This window comes from Megalobrama amblycephala, linkage group LG4, assembly GCF_018812025.1.
Source record: "Megalobrama amblycephala isolate DHTTF-2021 linkage group LG4, ASM1881202v1, whole genome shotgun sequence".
Lineage (NCBI taxonomy): Eukaryota > Metazoa > Chordata > Actinopteri > Cypriniformes > Xenocyprididae > Megalobrama > Megalobrama amblycephala.
This window is the reverse complement of record NC_063047.1, coordinates 9,809,316-9,828,656: the sequence shown is the minus strand read 5'-3', so window position 1 is coordinate 9,828,656 and position 19,341 is coordinate 9,809,316.

Sequence of the window (19,341 nt, the reverse complement as noted above, 5' to 3'; positions counted from 1 at the left end):
TTTTATGCAAAAGAGCTGAAAAATGATATATACAGTCAATAATAAAGATTTACTGGTTTATCACTTTTGACCAATCGGTGGCACTGTGACCAAATTAATGTGGTATGGTCAGAGTGAGGTGACAATGACACTCACTAAGAATATGACTCCCATGAAAATAAGTCAACCAGATCAAAAGTTATAAGCATATGAAAAAAATAAATAATTCTCGGCTAGGTGGTTCTGGTGCAAAACTTCTCAGGCTCCTTCAGTGCCTTGTGCTGATGACCCATACCGAGTTTCATAACGGTACGCTAATGTGTTCATAAAATACAGCATTTTAACACAAAATTCAAAATGGCCGACATGGGAAAATTGGATATCATTCGACTCAGCATGATGCCCCGAATCTAAAAAGGACAAACCTATCTGAAGCTATAAGCAAAAATAGCCATTTTTTGTATCTCCAGACCAATTCGCTGCGCCGAAACTCAGCATGTAGGCTCTGGTCTTGCTGTCTTAATGTCTGTGTAAATAGATCTTGCCGGAGGTTTGAAGTATTTAGTGAACAATGTGTTTTTCAAATTTTCTGATCAAAACTGTTTTGTTGTAATTCTAGAAGAGACCAAGCACCAAGTTAATCACATTTTGCTCATATAAAGCTCAGTCATTAGATCAGTGAATTAAGCCACATCATTGATGATGATGATGATGATGATGATGATGATGATTCCACTCTTATCATCTAACAGCTAACCACTTGTTTTTCTTGCCATAACAAACAGTTAGAGCAGCCAGAGAAAACCAACAAACTGCCTAACTGAAGTAAGCACTGACCTCGATCATGGTGACATCAAACCAAACTTATTTTCAACAAATCATCAACATCTAAACCTCTGGTAATTCTCAATAACAATTTTTGTAGATGTATGTTAGAAATCAAGTCAAACTGGTTAGTAATAAGTGAAGCTGGTAATGCTGTTTGTGGAGATGTTCAATCAGATATTGAAAGATTTAATGTCTTTTATCTTCAGTTGATTTCATCGAAGGCTGTGGCTGAAGTTGTAGTTCTTGTTGTTCCTTGTTCCTCCTTCGGTGATTCTGCTCGTTATCACTTAATTATCTCATTAACTCCAGCATGTTTCTGTGTTACATTTAACAGCCTGTAGTGTGCACACTGAGCAGTGTTCATTTCATCTGGGCTAACCCATGTGGGGCCTCCATGGAAACTGTGGACAAAACTGGCTGGGTCCCAGTTAGACAGCCCAGGTGACACCCATCTGGGCCCCACATAGCTGTGCTGGCTGGGTAAGTACATTACTTCGTACATTATTTTTACTGTGTATGTTTTAAAGTAATTCATGTATTGTTACTCTTGCTGACACAACAATTCGAACTGTTTTGAACACTTGTATAATTCATATCCCATATGTGTGGGACTATATGTGAAAAATGTATATATTGTGTCCTATTCTGGATCTGTACATTGTATGTATTATATCTAATTTGTGACTCATTATTGACAAACCAGAATGGCTAAATTACCTATTAATGATAATCAGATGCCTCTCCAAGATACAGAGATACAGTGTAGTGACAATGTTATTGTTATGTGTGCCCTGGGTCTGTGTTAATCAACTTGGTTATATGGACTCCATTTCCCACAATTCCCCATCTAGGAATTAATCACACACTCACACCTGTTTCCCACCAGTGACACTTTATAAGCTGCACTCTAACACACACACTGCTGTGTATTGTTTTGTTATATGTTATCCTGTTTTCCTTGTTTTGCCTTGCCTGTGTTTTTTGACCCTGGGCTGATTTCTTGTTTTTGATCGTTTGCTGCCTGCCTTGACCATTGCCTGTGTTTTAGATTACTGTTTGCTGGTGTTTGACCTACTGCCTGTACGACTACGCTTTTATGAATAAAGCCTGGGGTATTTATTACTTACCCTCATGGCGTTCTACATCCGTAAGACTGTTGTTAATCTTCGAAACACAAAAAGTACGATTTTTTGTTTAAAATCATGATTCAATATGCTGATTCATTAAGCTCCGAAGCTTCCTGAAGCATTGTTTTGAAATCTGCCATCACTAAATAAGTCATTATTTTGTTCTTTTTTTAGCGCACCAAAAATATTCTTTTGCTTTATAATATTAATATTGAACCACTGTACTCACATGAACTGACTTAGATATGTTTTTAGTACCTTTATGGATCTTGAGAGAAGAAGTGTCCCTATGGAGGCCTCACGGAGCCATCGGTAGTGATGTTACGGTCTGTGGTGAGGCTTCGGAGCGCGTGTCGAGAAATTCCAGAAGCTTTCAGTGAAGCGCGTATCGAAGCTTGTATCGTTTTAGATCAGTGACGTCATTGATTACGTTCGAAGCCTCGCTTTTGCCTGACTGGTTCGAATGGTTCGACTGGATGCGGTTCAAATCTTGGCGCGATATTTTGACAGATATATAAACCCATGGGATCCCCTCAGATTGTGTGGTTTTAGAAGATTAATATCGCCCCTCCTGCATATAATGACCAAAGTATTTATTACACACATTTAATAACCCCATTAATTTAAAGCCAATACGTTTATTACACAGTTCTGTTATGCAATCATTATATACAACCAGAAAAAACACATTATTCAAATAAATATATTAGTCTATGTGTAAATTGATTTTTTTTTCTTCACCGTTATTTCTAAGCCTTAACTGGCATAAAATAAAGTGTATCATAGATCACATCAGGTAATCTATAATGTATCTGCTTGTTTTACACTCTTTGACCACCAGGTGGTATTGTGAGCAAATGAACCCTTTTGTGAACCACTTGCTGAAAAGCTTCAATGCTTCATGAGGCTTCATCTCGCCATCACTAGCCATCGGATTTCAACTAAAATGTTTTAATTTGTGTTCCGAAGATTAACAAAGGTCTTACGGGTGTGGAACGGCATGAGGGTAAGTAATAAATGGTAAAATTTTTGGGTGAACTAACTCTTTAAGACAGGAAATGCAGAGTCTGCAAACCTCAGGATGTGAGCTACGGACGGGGCCTACACCAAAGAACTTATCTTACAGTATTTTGCTTACATTTGCGGATTTGTTAATAAATATCATGATATCTTGTCTCCCGAGTCTTTCTGGCAGAAAAGTTTTGGTGTGCTTGGTTCATGATGTCGCTTTATAATTGCTCTTTTTATTTGTGGGATTAAATTGCCACAATGTTGATACATACATATTCCCACACTGCTCACACCCTATACCCTCATTCACTATTCCCTACATTAGTTCACTAATATAGTCCACTTGACAGAGTGAGTGAATGATAAGAAGTGAGTGAATTCAGAAACTTTATGAACACCTGATAAGCAGAATCACTGAAGGACAGAGAAACAAGACCAGAAAAATGTCATGAGCAGAAACACAAGAACTACAACTGACTTCAGTGTCAAACCAGTTTGACATTATTTTTTTCATACATGTACAGAAGTTCTTGTTGCGAATTAACAGATATTGATGTTGATGTTTTATTGAAAATAAAAATGTATTGAAGTTTGCAGTCACCATCGTGGTGACAAGTGTCTGCTTTAGTTGGGCTCTTGATTCTTTTACATTAGCTTTCTCTGGCTGCTGTAACTGAGTGTTTATAAAGCACATTTGTTGTGGCTGGAAAAGGCCAACATAAAGTTGATCAGGTGTTTGGCTGTTGTGATGATTCTGTAATCAATTTGGATTTGTTTTATTCACTGATCTGTTTCTGTGTCTAGTCTTTGATTTAATGGTATTTCATCTGTATTGATTGTGCTATATCTGTGACTCAACAGCGTACAAACAAACGTTTTAACATTCCATTATTTAGGAGAATATATAAGTCATTATAATGCATAAAATATTTTGAGCTCCTGCATAACTTGCACAGCAGAGACATCAACAATCAAAATATGACTCTCAACAATGGTGACATCCAAAAGTTTAATGTTGCAATGCATGCTGGATGCCAGCATAGTACAAAACTCCCAGCATGCACTGCAGAATGAATAAATTATGCAGCTTTGTTGCCACCAATGTTGAGATCGATGTACTGATTTTTGATATCTGTGTGTCTAAATAATGCTGCAGCAGTTTTTAGTGCATGGCATTTAAAAATAAACTCTTTTTAGCTGATTGTTGTTGGAACTCTTGCTGTAGTTTCACAGTGGTAATAACGAAAAATATTAGTCTGTTAATAATGTAACAACGGATAAAACAGTATGAATTCAGTGAATCAAGAGACTATGTGATGGCTATGTCTTCACCAACACGCAACAATTTTTAATTGTTGCATGTTGGTGAATTTTTAATTGAATAGTTTAAGCAGCCAAAGAAAAAAAAACCCTGATGTGTTAAAAGGTCATGGGTAAAGAGCTTAACTAAAGCAAATGCTGATTTCCTCAATGGTAACATCAAACCAAACATTTTCACCAAAATATAAACATCTAAACTTCTATTAATCCTCAATAAGATTTCTTTTGTAGAAATAAAGTTAATCTGGTCAGTATTAAGTGTAATAATTTGTAATGGCTGGAAGACAGTTGTAGTTCTGCTCGTAGTTGTAGTTTCTGCTCGTATTTATTCCTCTTTTCAGTAGTTCTGCTTGTTAACAGCAGGTGTTCATCATTGATGCTCAATCATCACTTAAATATAAACTTAATTATCTCACTGCAACACAGTGTCAATGTTACTTTTACTCTGTAGTGTGGACACTAGAGGATGTTCCTGTGGGGTTGAAAGGGTTAAAGGTGTAAGATAAAAAGACACACCCACAAAATGTAATTTAACAGTTACAAACTGTTAGTTAAAAAACAGTTATGTACTGGCAACACTATTGCCAGTTTTAGTTTACTATAAAATTGAGTTTTGCAATGGTTTTGCAATGGTTACCCACATACATCGCCAGTATTTTACTGTAAAAAAGCCTGGCAAGGTCTAACAGTGTACCATCAAATAATATCAAGGATAAAAGTTCAAACACATCACTCTCACAGAAAGCACACAACCACTACACTGGAGAGAGTGAAGGCATAAACACATCTATGACTGAAGAAACAAAATCATACACTTGTCAAATATATGCAACAAATGTGTTTAAATATTCCAGGTGGGGTGCTTATTTATAGACATTTACTATAGCTTTTATGAAAGTGTTGTGCAAATAATGATGTCTCTCTACAGCAAACATAACTGAACTTTAGAGAAAAAGTTCATAAACTAAGATACTCACAAGGTAAGATTTCCTGTTCTGATGAATAGATTGGCAGCTTATCTGCATTTTTTTCAGGCTTAATGAATGCAGATAATCACTGTAAATTGAAGTACTGAAGACAGTGAGAATTCAAATTAATTTCCAGGCAGGTTCTTCGTGTCAAGGGCTGACTGAGTGCACTTTGATTGAGAACCAACTTACTATTCATTAAACTGTTATTCACATGTTGCTAGTTGCCACTGGTAGAAGAATTCAGTTACAAAAAAGAATGGGCCTTGATAGACAAGAATATTGTTGGACACCAACAATCCTGAACAGATTACACCTGTCAAACCTTAATTTGACATTTATTGGGAATGGCTTGGCTCGTGTTCTCTGGCTGATGATGGAGCTATGAAAATGGTTCCATCTGCTGAATCCAGCCTGTCATTTATGCACTTTATGGACAACCCTTATGACCATCTTCATGACCCTGACTTGAAAGCCTGTCTTTCACCAGCCAGAGAAGAAGCTTTTCAAACAAGCTTCTTCATTATATCAGCCATGTGATCAGCAAAAGAATAAAAAAATGGAAAACCTGAACCATCGCAAATTGTACTGTAAAATAATCGCCAACATTTTATTTTACACAACAATAAAATTGCAATACTAATATTTATGGTTTTAAAAAACTGTCTTCTTTGTTTTCAAACATTAAACAATCAAAAAAGAAAAAACAGGCTTTGGGTCCTGTGCCCTGCAGCGTCTCTCCCTGACACCTCATTGTGGCATGATAAGGACTGGGGTCTAATTTACGGTATGTGGTTAGAACGAATGAATTAGCGGTAACCCTAATAATGAATAATGTTTGCCCTCTTCCTCATCCTGAAATATGAACTAAAATGTGCTTTTAATATACTATCTCTGTATTTTAAAAATATAGTTACCACTTGTAGTACACTATGGGTTCAAATGTACTATAAGTGGTATCTAAATATATTTTTTCAATACAGAGATAGTATATTAAAAGCACATTTTAGTTCATATTTCATGCTGTCTCAAAATTGCGTACACTTAGATGTTCTTAAGATTATCTTAAGAAGTACTAAAGAAGAATTTTTAGTATATTAAGTACAAAATTAGTGCATGAAAATAGAGCACTTTAAGTACATTATTGAAGTGTACTTTTTTTTCACCTGGGATATAAGCCTTGTGTTTTGAGTTCGGTGTTGTCCGGTATCATTTGTGAATAGTGTGGTTGTGTTTCTTGTATACCTGTCTGTGGATTCCCTTGCCTGTGGATTTATTAAAGACTGCTATACTTATATCTTCCTCATCGTACGTGCTTATGCTTACAGCCACCAATTGTAACAGAATACCGGACCAGTACTATAGAACAGATTGCGGCGTGTTTTTTGTTTTGTTTTATGTCAGTGTTTTCGCGTTTCACTTTTTGTTCCCATCACTATGTACACACCCGCATTTCTGTTAATCTGCCTTGAGCAGAAGGACCGCTCCCTCGAGGCACATTTGGAAGATTTTCTTCTCCTAGTACCAGCCACAACTTTCACGGACAGCAGCCTTTGCAGCTTCCTGTATGCCGGCCTCAACACAGCCACCAAAGCGCAGCTGTCCGGGGAAGGGCCTTGAGGGAGCTTCCCCGAATACGTGGAGTGGGTGTTGGCATCATGTGGATCATCCTTCACCGTAGGATTCGACGACAGCGACACCAGCCCCACTCCCACTCCCACTCCAGTGCCCAGCCATCAACACCCTGACTGCGAGGACTGGCAGCATGAGCCCACCACAGACCGTGAGAAGGACTTCGCCGCGATGTTTGAGTCAGCGCCAACGGGAGCGACCGAGCAGAACATCACCACAGAGACTGAGCAACGCGGGACTGACCAGGTGTGCGAGCCGGCTGCACCATCCATCGCCGAGGGAATTCTAGTTGAGTACGAGTACGGAAGTGAACCCCACCCATCCCCCCCACCACTGAGAGCGAGTTATTGGCAAGCGAGGTTAATCTTCTGCCTGTTTTCCTACCGTCCAAATCTACCTGGTACATGTCCAATTCTCTGGCCCCTCCCAACCTCCCTCTCCCACCACCTCTCCAAAATCATGTTGAGACTCTTTCATTTTCTGAAGGAATTTGTAGCACTCTCCAAACCCCTCTTCTGTCCCCAGCCACGCCTATCACCCAGCTATCGCTGTCTCCCATCAGCCCTTCAGTTTCTCCTCCATCTCCTCTCAGTGGTGTGGATCCACCTCGGAACTGCTGGGAGCCACCTCCTCCTGGGTGTGAGGAGCCTGGGGTTCCGCCTCCAGCCTCAGAGCTCTCCACTCCCCCTCGACCCATCGACCTGGCTCCTACACCTACGCTCCTTCCACCGTCGTCATTAGCAGGTACCATCGGGCATTCGGCCTCACTTGGTTCCCTCGGCACGACAACTCCACCTGGGTCGGACATCGCCAAGCCTCCGCAACGGACTTACGGGCCCTCCACCTCTTCTGCTACGGCTAGCTCCGCCCTCAGTTGTTCCAGCTCCACCTCTGCCCTCCGGATCCCTGCTTCCACCTCGGGGGGTCATCGCTGCGGCTCTGTCGCGGTCATCCAGGACATCGGGGTCCCTTTGAGTCATCGGCGCTCCGGCTGCACGGTGGGCTCCAACGTCCATGTCATCAGCGCTTCCGGTCGTCCCCATGGCTCCTTCCGCCTGCAAGACCTCGCTGGACTTCAACCTACTCCAGCCCTCTCCCGGACTTTCGCCCCCTCAGTTACCTCCTCCATCCATATTACGGCGCGAGGACGCGCCTTTCCAGGAGGGAGCGATATTTTACATGTGCACTCTGTTTTGGACTTGTGTTGTGCCTTTTCCCGCCACTAGTTTGTCACCATGGTTACAGATCACCCCAATCATCACTTTCAGCTGTGTTCAATCACCCACCTCGTTCAGCTGTGTATATAAGCCTTGTGTTTTGAGTTCTGTGTTGTCTGGTATCTTTTGTGAATAGTGTGGTTGTGTTTCCTGTATACCTGTCTGTTAGACATTCTACTCTTTGATTCATATGTCTGCACCATATGTCATATGTATTTGAGTCATATGTCTTGCCACCTGATGTCACCTGTTGGAGTTTGGGTTTCTTGCTGCTGTCGCCTTTGGCTTGCTTAGTTGGGGACACTTGACATTTTACTTGACATTTGATATTCAACAGTGCTTTGATCTGCCTGCATTGACACTATTCTTTAAGAGCTGCTGTGCAGCCAAAATAATGTACCAGTTATAAATGTAAAGCTGCTTTGACAATCTACATTGTAAAAAGCACTATATAAATAAAGGTGACTTGACTTGACTTAACACCCCGATACACTCACACACATACACACACACACAGGCATACACGTGCACATACATACACTTACAGGACTTATTATACTAGACTTGTACTTATTGTTGGCTGTTAATATATGTGTTTGTAATAAAACAAACAAAACAATCTAGAAAAAAAACAATCAAGCTTTCATTTTGTCAGAAAATCTAAATTAGCCTAAACCACAATTTTCTCATATACAAATGTAAGGGACAGTACACAAAAAGTCAGTATTTAGAGAAGCTGTTCTCCAAATCTAATTGTTTACTATACAACAGTATAAACAATAATCATTTTGTTACATATAAATCAACAATAAAATATAGATCTAAAAATATTAATTTTGTGACACTTTTGAATCGTGATTCACCAGTTGAGAACCACATTTAGCTGTGTGGTAATATTTTTTTCAGAATAACCTGTAAATTAGGTGTTGTTCTCTATAAATGATTTGAATCTCTACATGAGCTGTAACAAACTAAGTCAGAGTATAGAGTAAAAGTTTTTTTTTTATTTACATGGAATCTGTCAGCTCTGCTATGTGCCAATAATATCAAGCATTCAAATCAAACAAGTTCTACATTTTAAGTGGTATCTTTAACGGGATAGTTCACCCAAAAATGAAAATTATCCCATGATTTACTCACCCTCAAGCCATCATAGGTGTATATATTTAAAGATATTGCTCCTCTAAGCTTTATAATGGTTGTGAATGGGGGCCACATTTTGAAGCAAAAAAAAAAAAAAAAAGCATCCATCCATAATAAAAGTAATCCATATGGTTCCAGGGGGTTATAAAGGTCTTTTGAAGCGAAGTGATGCGTTTTTGTAAGAAAAAATATCCATATTTAAAAATTTACAAATTCAAATAACTAGCTTCCAGCAGATGACCGTACATATACTGCACAAATTGACTTGCGCCAAATGAGTAATCCCCTGACAGGATATATGATGCAGGGTCCCAGCCAGCACAGCTATGTGGGGCCCAGATGGGTGTCACCTGAGCTGTCTAACTGTGGCCCAGCCAGTTTTGTCCACAGTTTCCATGGAGACCCCACATGGATTAGCCTATATGAAATGAACACTGCTCAGTGTGCATACTACAGGCTGTTAAATGTAACACAGAAACATGCTGAAGTTAATGTGATAATTAGGTGATAACGAGCAGAATCACCGAAGGACAGAGGAACAACAAGAACTCTCATGATCTGATTAAACATCTCCACAAACAGCATTACCAGCTTCACTTATTACTAGGTTGACTTTATTTCTGACATATATCTGGAAAAGTTGTTACTAAGAATTATCCGAGATTTAGATGTTGATGATTTGTTGAAAATGTTTGGATTGATATCACTGTGATCAAGGTCAGTGCTTACTTCAGTCAGGCAGAGAAGAACCAGCACTAGTAAAGTAAGGTCAAACTGCCTAACTGAAGTAAGCGCTGACCTCGATCATGGTGACATACATTTTCAACAAATCATCAACATCTAAACCTCTGGTAATTCTCAATAACAACTTTTGTATATATATGTCAAAAATAAAGGCAGTCTGGTTCGTAATAAGTGAAGCTGGTAATGCTGTTTGTGGAGATGTTCAATCAGATCTTGAGAGATTTAATGTCTTTCATCTTCAGTTGATTTCATTGAAGGCTGTGGCTGAAGTTGTAGTTCTTCTTCTTCCTCTGTCCTTCTGTGATTCTGCTCGTTATCACCTAATTATCTCATTAACTCCAGAATGTTTCTGTGTTACATTCAGAGGTGGGAAGTCCAGGGGCCTGTACCATGAAGCTGGATTAGCTGGCTAGCCAGGTAAATTTCAGATTAGTTTGCGCCAATCCTGGGTTTTAGGTACCATGAAAGTAACTTGACTTTTAGCGGTGTTCATCGCCATAGTAACTTACACTCCACGGCTAACCTGCTCCGGGGCAGGTTATGCTCTGGGTTAGAGATCTCAAACTGAAATTGGACCAATCAGATGTAAGCTAAGTGACACTGACACACCCAACACAATAAAGTCACTCCCCCAGTTTCTCTTCCTCCAAATTAAAGGTCATTATATTGTAAAAACAAATATTTAACGATGAAATTGTCTGGTTTTAATGATAATATAATTTATATGATTTGTATAATTATATGATCTACACAGACGCAAGTTAGTGTAGTGTAATGTTAGTAGTTATTAAGCACTTAGTTTCAGTGAATATAAATATATATAGATCATATGTAATATAGGCCTAAACTTCACAACTTTCACTTGCACTGATAGAGAAAGATCATTTCTTTTGTTTGTCCTCTTTCACAGACAAGTATTTTCCATTAGTGTAAATGCATTTAAATTCTTCATTTTCAGCGAAAGAGTTTTGAATCGCGCTGGCTCTCTCGCGAGAAGTGAATCAGTTTATTTCTGTTGCAAGGCATGTGATTGGCTGTTTGCCACTGATGTCACAGATTCATGTGCACGCACTCCACAAGCTCAGGATCAAAGCCTGAGTTGACAGAGAAAGTTGATGATCAGCATCATGGTACCAACAAAGCCGGATTGGAGTGGTTTGGCTTTGTCAACTCGAAACTAATCCTATAACCCTGAGTTTGTTCATCCACCATCATGGTACAGGCCCCAGGGGTCAGAGAGTAAAAGTCCTGCCATATTTTTATTCCACCCACTGAAGCATTAATGAGATAAATAAGTTTTTATTTGAGTGATGATTGACCATTATTGAAGACAACTGATGATAACAAGCAGAATATCCAAAGGAGAAAACTCTTGACCCTTGACTTCTTAATATTAGGTTTTGCTTAGGCAGTTTTAACTGCATTAAAACCAACCAGACAAGCAAAGTTAAAAGATGATCAGGTGGTGTTTGTTATGTTTTCACATAATCATTATTTGATCTGCATCACTGAGCTCATTTAGAGCCCAATCTTAGTTAGAATTACATTATTGATTACCACAGCACTCTGATTCTACAGTAGAAGATCAACTTTTACAATGCAATTTTTTTTTTTTTTTTTTTTTTTTTTTTTTTGAAAGATTTATTTTAGGCACACACAGACATCAAGAATCAGCGTATGAATCTCAATGATGGTTACAAGCAACATATTCTGATAAACAGATCAACTCTGAACATTAGAAAACAAGCTACAAAAAAGTCACAGACAAACAGCAAAATTTAAATAGTGAAAAAGAAAATTACTAAGACAATTCAGCTCATAATTTATTCATGCAGCAATGCATGATGGGAGGCATGGATGAATTTTGATTGGTGGCACCCAGAATGCATTGCAACATGCTTTATTACTCTCACCACTGTTGAGATTCACAGACTGATTCTTGATGTCTGTGTGTTTAAATTAAAGTTGTTGTTTTTTTAAATCAGAACTTTTAAAAAAAATATTTTGCACTGTAGAATCACAGTGCTGCTGTAATCAATAATGTAAATCTAACTAAGATTAAGCTCTAAATGAGTTCAGTGATTCAGATCAAATAATGATTATATGAAAACATAACTGATCAATTTTTAACTCTGCTTGCTCGGTTGATTTGAATGCAGTTAAAACTGCCCAAACAAAATCTAATATTAAAAAGTCAAGGGTCAAGAGCTCAACTAAAGCAAACCCTGACCTCGATGATGGTAACTTAAAAATAGTGATTTTCTCCTTCGGTTAATCTGTTTGTTATCATCAGGTGTCTTCAATAATGGTCAATCATCACTCAATTAAACACTTATTTATCTCATTAATGCTTCAGTGGGTGGAATAAAAATATGGCAGGACTTTTACTCTCTGACCCCTGGACTTCCCATCTCTGGTTACATTTAACAGCCTGTAGTGTGCACACTGAGCAGTGTTCATTTCATCTGGGCCATGTGGGGCCTCCATGGAAACTGTGGACAAAACTGGCTGGGCCACAGTTAGACAGCCCAGGTGACACCCATCTGGGCCCCACATAGCTGTGCTGGCTGGGCACCTACCACGCAACCTCATGTAGACGTGCAATACATTTTAAGATGGCGTGACCGCATACAGGTCGCGGGGCAGGCGCATATAGCGGTGACAGGTCGAGTGACAGGTCTCAGTAGCAGCTGCGCCTGCCACACAAAGATTTTACCCCTACTGCGGTTTTCCTAACTGTCCAAAACTAATGGGTAACTAGCATGGATTAGCTGCAGTCGTTAACCAAGGACTGAAACAAACCAACGTAACCAGAAATATAATTTCATAACATTCAATATCATAAAACACATTCTCACTTGTGAAATGTAATCCCTTGCTGTCTGGTTTTTAGATTTCTTTCGTTTGAACATCCATACGCAGCACAAAAGTCCAGCATCGTCCATGAATTCAAAGTACAGGCGGAGATAGCAGCGTTACCTAGCTACTTCCTAAGACCCCTGTTCCAAGATGACGGTGGTTTTGACGCCTGCTTAGAACCCCAAGGCGACATCTAGTGTATATATCTATGGGCCCCACATAGCTGTGCTGGCTGGGTCTGGAGCAGGAGAGTCTCTAGAGTATATATCCTGGTATGTTTTTCTGTTGATATAAAAAATACGGTAGATTTGGTAATATAGCAGGTGTATGACGTATATAACGATGTTATGATGAACTATATGCCTTTCTCCACTGACATTAAGGTGTTCAAAGCATTTCTAATGATACTGATTGTTAGAAGACAGCTGTCTGATTCCTGAATGGGAACATTGTTTGTGTAACATACACTGTTAGACCTTTGTAATGACTGAGGCAAATCAGACACAATTATTGGTTAGTTAACCAATAGTTTTAAGCTCACTCTGGAGTCTGTCCCCATCCCCCGGGAAGTTTTCAGTTACAAGTTTATTGCGCTGAGGAATGTGGTTGCCGCATGGAGAACAGAGTAGAGACACAGAAAATCTGCATCTTCCCTGCATTTTCCACACAGAACACAGACTCTATGGCATTAATGTATAGACAGACTGTGCTATAAATGAATCCTTCTCAGGAAATGGTATCCATTATTACTGATGTTGTATTGTACTCATTGTATTTACATGTTTGATGATTGTTAAATGTTATGACCTGCACGGTAACTTCAATCATGCCATGTTTAGTGTCTATACGTTCGTAGCGGGAAGATTTAAATGCTTGTGTATGCGGTACATCCATACCTGTGCAACACATCAGTATTAAAAGAATCTTTAATAGTTCTGATTCAAGAACTCAGCTTGTTAATCTTTCTGGGTTGTAAAAGCCCTGACAGGAGGGGTGTTGCCACCCAGAATTACAACATCTTCATTGGTCCGGTCAACAACTGAGAGGTGTGACTTTGACCAGAGGTTAAAAACCAGCGAACAGTGCCACTTCCCCTCTTTTTTCTCCTTGCTTCTGAACGACCGAATCGATCTCCTTGCGGCCGGCCTAGGCCAGGCCTGCAAGGCCTGTAGGCCTCGGCCTACAAACGAGCCATGTGCTCCTCATCCAACATGGAAAAACTGGCAATAACTTCGGACTGAATCACCCAAGATCTCTCCTCAGATGGCAGAGCCGATGCTCCTCAGCCTAAGGGCATCTTGCAAGTATCGTACATTTTAACACTAAACAGCGAGTTAGTATTAATTTGTAAGACTTACCTTGCTATTGCTGAAGAAACTGATGATTCCTTTCCAGATTTCCTTTGACATTTCATGTAGCTCTTCCGGTTCAACACTATCATTACTCATTCTGACTTGCGTGTGTGTGTGTGTGTGTGTGTGTGTGTGTGTGTGTGTGTGTGTGACCCTTTATGTATGTTATGTTATGTGTTTGTTAGTTTAGTTATGTGTTTGTGAGTTAGTTAATAAAGATTTGGTTTGGTTCTGACTCCGTCTGCTAATGAATTGCCTCTTAAGTGATAGATCTGGACTACGTGCTCTGAGTAGTACAGTACAATAAGAAATATTATTTTTCCATAACTTGGAAATTGACATTTCTTAGAATTAATAAACAATCAACACTGAGCGTTCACTGGACGAACAGGTTAACTGATTGTAATGTTAATTTTAATGTAGCTACGTCCAGTTAATCTGATTAACGGATTTGCATATTCATAATTAATCATAATTAATAATCATAATGAGTTATGAATAATTATTAATATTTCCCCTTTGAGTTAATTTTCGCTACACCTTGCTGTAGAAAAACAGCCAAATTCTAACAGTAACAAACCATTTTTCATTAAAACAGAAATATACTGTAGAAAACACTGCATTCTGGGTAATATTTGTCATCTTTGAGAAAATAGCCTCCAGGAATATACTGTGAGTTAACAATGCTCAAAGTCAACACTCAGAGGCTGTTCTAAATCACACCCTATACCCTCATTCACTATTCCCTACATTAGTTCACTAATATAGTCCACTTGACAGAGTGAGTGAATGAAAATAAGTGAGTGAATTCAGAAACTTTATGAACACCTGACCTGATAAGCAGAATCACTGAAGGACAGAGAAACAAGACCAGAAAAATGTCATGAGCAGAAACACAAGAACAACAACTGACTTCAGTGTCAAACCAGTTTGACATTATTTTTTTCATACATGTACAGAAGTTCTTGTTGCAAATTAACAGATATGGATGTTGATGTTTTATTGAAAATAAAAATTTATTGAAGTTTGCAGTCACCATCGTGGTGACAAGTGTCTGCTTTAGTTGGGCTCTTGACTCTTTTACATTAACTTTCTCCAGCTGCTGTAATTGAGTGTTTATAAAACGCATTTGTTATGGCAGGAAAAGTCCAACATAAAGTTGGTCAGGTGTTTGGCATCTTGGACTTTTTTTTTCACTGATATATTTCTGTGTCTAGTCTTTGATTTAGTCGGTATTTTGTATTTATTGATTGTACTATATCTCTTCATGGTTCAACAGCATACGAACAAACAACGTTTCAGCAATCCGTTATTTAGCCGAATATAGAAGTCCTTATAAGGTATAAAATATTTTGAGTTCCTGCATAACTTGCACAGCAGAGACATCAACAATCAGAATATGAATCTCAACAATGGTGACATCCAAAAGTTTAATGTTGCAATGCATACTGGATGCCAGCATAGTACAAAACTCCCAGCATGCACTGCAGAATGAATAAATTATGCAGATTTATTGCCACCATGGTTGAGACTGATGTGCTGATTTTTGATGTGTGTGTCTAAAAAAAAAATATATATATATTTCTCCTGCTATTTTTAGTGCATGCATTTAAAAATAAACTCTTTTTGGCTGATTGTTGTTGGAACTTTTGTTGTAGTTTTACAGTGGCAATAATGAAAAATATTAGTTTGTTAATAATGTAACAATGGATAAAACAGTATGAATTCAGTGAATCAAGAGACTATGTAATGATTATGTCTTCACCAACACCTAACTATCAGCACTCAACATTTTTTTTTCTCTATATTTGTTTCTGCCATAAATATATGAATAGTTTAAGCAGCCAGAGAAGAAAAAACTGATGTATTAAAAGGTCATGGGTAAAGAGCTCAACTAAAGCCGGGGACACACCTAACGATTAGCTGAAACATTCTAAGACTGAACTGAACACACATACCGATTGCTTCCTTTAACTGGAGCTGATTTATATACTCACACATGGAATTTGAACACCGACTACAATCGCAGACTGAATGCAACTGTCTCTGACTGGACGCGTTTGAGCGCGATCAGTCATGAGTATCAATTTACATTCATAATCAGCCTTACAATCGTTAAGTGTGTGTGCGGCTTTAAGCAAACGCTGATCTCCTCAATGGTAACATCAAACCAAACATTTTCACCAAAATATCAACATCTAAACTTCTGTTAATTCTCAATAAGATTTCTTTTGTAGAAATAAAGTTAATCTGGTCAGTAATAAGTGTAATGGCTGGAAGACAGTTGTAGTTCTGCTCGTAGTTGTAGTTTCTGTTCGTATTTATTCCATTCTTGTTCCTCTTTTCAGTGGTTCTGCTTGTTAACAGCAGGTGTTCATCATTAATGCTCAATCATCACTTAAATATAAACTTAATTATCTCACTGCAACACAGCGTCAATGTTACTTTTACTCTGTAGTGTGGACACTAGAGGATGTTCCTGTGGGGTTGAAAGGGTTAAAGGTGTAAGATAAAAAGACACACCCACAAAATGTAATTTAACAGTTACAAACTGTTAGTTAAAAAACAGTAATGTACTGGCAACACTGTTTCCAGTAGTTTACTGTAAAATTGTGCTGAAGAGTAGAGCTTGCGCTTAGGTTCAGGAGAAGATCAAGAGACAATGGTGATATGCTGCATGTTGTTTTATTTAACAGATGGTGACTGTGTAGTTGCTAGTGCAGTGAAAATCTTTTTGTTTAAAATGTTTGTTTTGAACTCTGAAGAAATAAGTTCATAAAAATGATATGCTCTTATTATTAGCATATAATACAAATTAGTTTGTAAATTTAAATGTCACTGATAATTTGAGGCAGTTGGTTTCTGCAAGTGAAATGATGTAACAAGTTTTAATTTAGTGCATGGTATCTTTACAGTAACATACTGTAGATTACAGTAAATAACTGGCAACAGTGTTGCCAGTATTTTACTGTAAAAAAGCCCGGCAAGGTCTAACAGTGTAGGCTACATCCGATCTCTGGACATGCGACCTACGTCTAAACATGCATATCCGATTTTTGACAGTTAGCTTAATCATGGCCACACGACATGAAATATAAATAATTTTAATAGCACGGCCATTCAAAAGCCGAGGATCTACAATGTGCATGTAAAACTATCAATGACAATCATTTTGGGACAAGAAGTAATGTAAACACAGATATCGGGATACCAGTCGCGTCTAAAGTCAATGTAACACTGGCCAAAAAATTGGATATGGTCAAAAGATCGGATCTGTGCATTAAGACTTGCAGTGTAAATGCGGCCTATAGTAACACATATAGCTGTTTGAGTCGAGCAAAAGGCTAATCATATTAATTACGGTTATGTGTCTGGCGTTGTAAAAAGCGATATCACTGTGCTGCTTGCAAGTTCAACGAGTGGATCTCTTGAGCTCGTGCGAGTGAGTGGAGGCGGGGCTAATTAGCATATTCATATATCCAGGTATAATAAATTAGGCAAGGGTGTAGTTACATTCAAGCTATATTAAAGGGATAGTTCACCCAAAAATGAAAATTCTGTCAGTAATTACTCACCCTCATGTTGATACAACCATGTAAGTCTTTCTTTCATCTTCGGATCACAAATTAATATTTTTGTGATTAAATATGAGCGGTGGAATACTCCTCCATTGGCTTTAAGGGGGCCCAAACTTGTCCGTCCAGAAAGTCAGTGAAGAAAATGTTTAAATAGTCCATGCCACTACAGTGGCTCAACCGTACGTTTCTCAAGCGACGATAATACTTTTCGTGCGAAAAAAACAAACAAAAGAACGACTTTATTCAACTATTCATTTTCTCTATTGTAGGCCTCTGACGTTAGTTCACGAGAGCTCCATGACGCATGCGCGAGAACTAAACTGACGACGGTCTTCTTCTACTACTACTTGTTACTGGCTGCTCACTCCTTAGGAGTATTACCGCCACCTAGTGTTCAAGATGAAGTGCTGGCATAGCCGGAAGCGCTAAAAACTTTGTTTACAAGCAGGTGAACGCGCGCGCTGTATGTAAAAACCATTATTTATAAATATGTCGGCAGATTTTGACGTAGATGAAGACTTGAATTTTTTTAACCAACCTTACTTATTCGAACCTGAATACACAGACATTGAAATGCAAGAGATGGAAGAAGTCAATGTTGTAACTCGGCTTTAATTCACTGTATCATGTATTATGTTTTTTTTTTATTTAATATATAGCCATATACAAATAAAGACAAAACTAAATGAGTGTATCATGAGTGTATCATGACTTTAACAATTACCACATACTGCTTCCACTTACCTTGTTGGTCTGTATTAGTTGGGCACAGCTGTTGATTTCAGTAATCTTTTTTGTTGAACTGATTTGAAGTCGTCTGGAGAGAAATGTTCACTGCACAACTTCATGTGCTTGACGAAATTAATCGGTAAATTAACATCCCGTTGAACAGCCAGCAGCTATAGATTCAGTCGCTCACGATCATTTGATGGGAAACGGTGAAAGGTAAGCCGTTCATTTTGTGGCAATGTTAAGGCACCTCTACGTTTACTCGTTAGTTTTTCACGATTCGGACATCCAGGAAATGCACACTTTCTAACCATTGTAAACAATTACTTAGAGCGAGACCAAAAGCACGATCAATGTCGAATTCAATAGCTTACATACAGCGCGCGCGTTCACCTGCTTGTAAACAAAGTTTAGCGCTTCCGACTATGCCAGCACTTCATCTTGAACACTAGGTGGCGGTAATACTCCTAAGGAGTGAGCAGCCAGTAACAAGTAGTAGTAGAAGAAGACCGTCGTCAGTTTAGTTCTCGCGCATGCGTCATGGAGCTCTCGGGAACTAACGTCAGAGGCCTACAAGAGAGAAAATGAATAGTTGAATAAAGTCGTTCTTTTGTTTGTTTTTTTTCGCACGAAAAGTATTATTGTCGCTTGAGAAACGTACGGTTGAGCCACTGTAGTGGCATGGACTATTTAAACATTTTCTTCACTGACTTTCTGGACGGACAAGTTTGGGCCCCCTTAAAGCCAATGGAGGAGTATTCCACCGCTCATATTTAATCACAAAAATATTAATTTGTGATCCGAAGATGAAAGAAAGACTTGCATGGTTGTATCAACATGAGGGTGAGTAATTA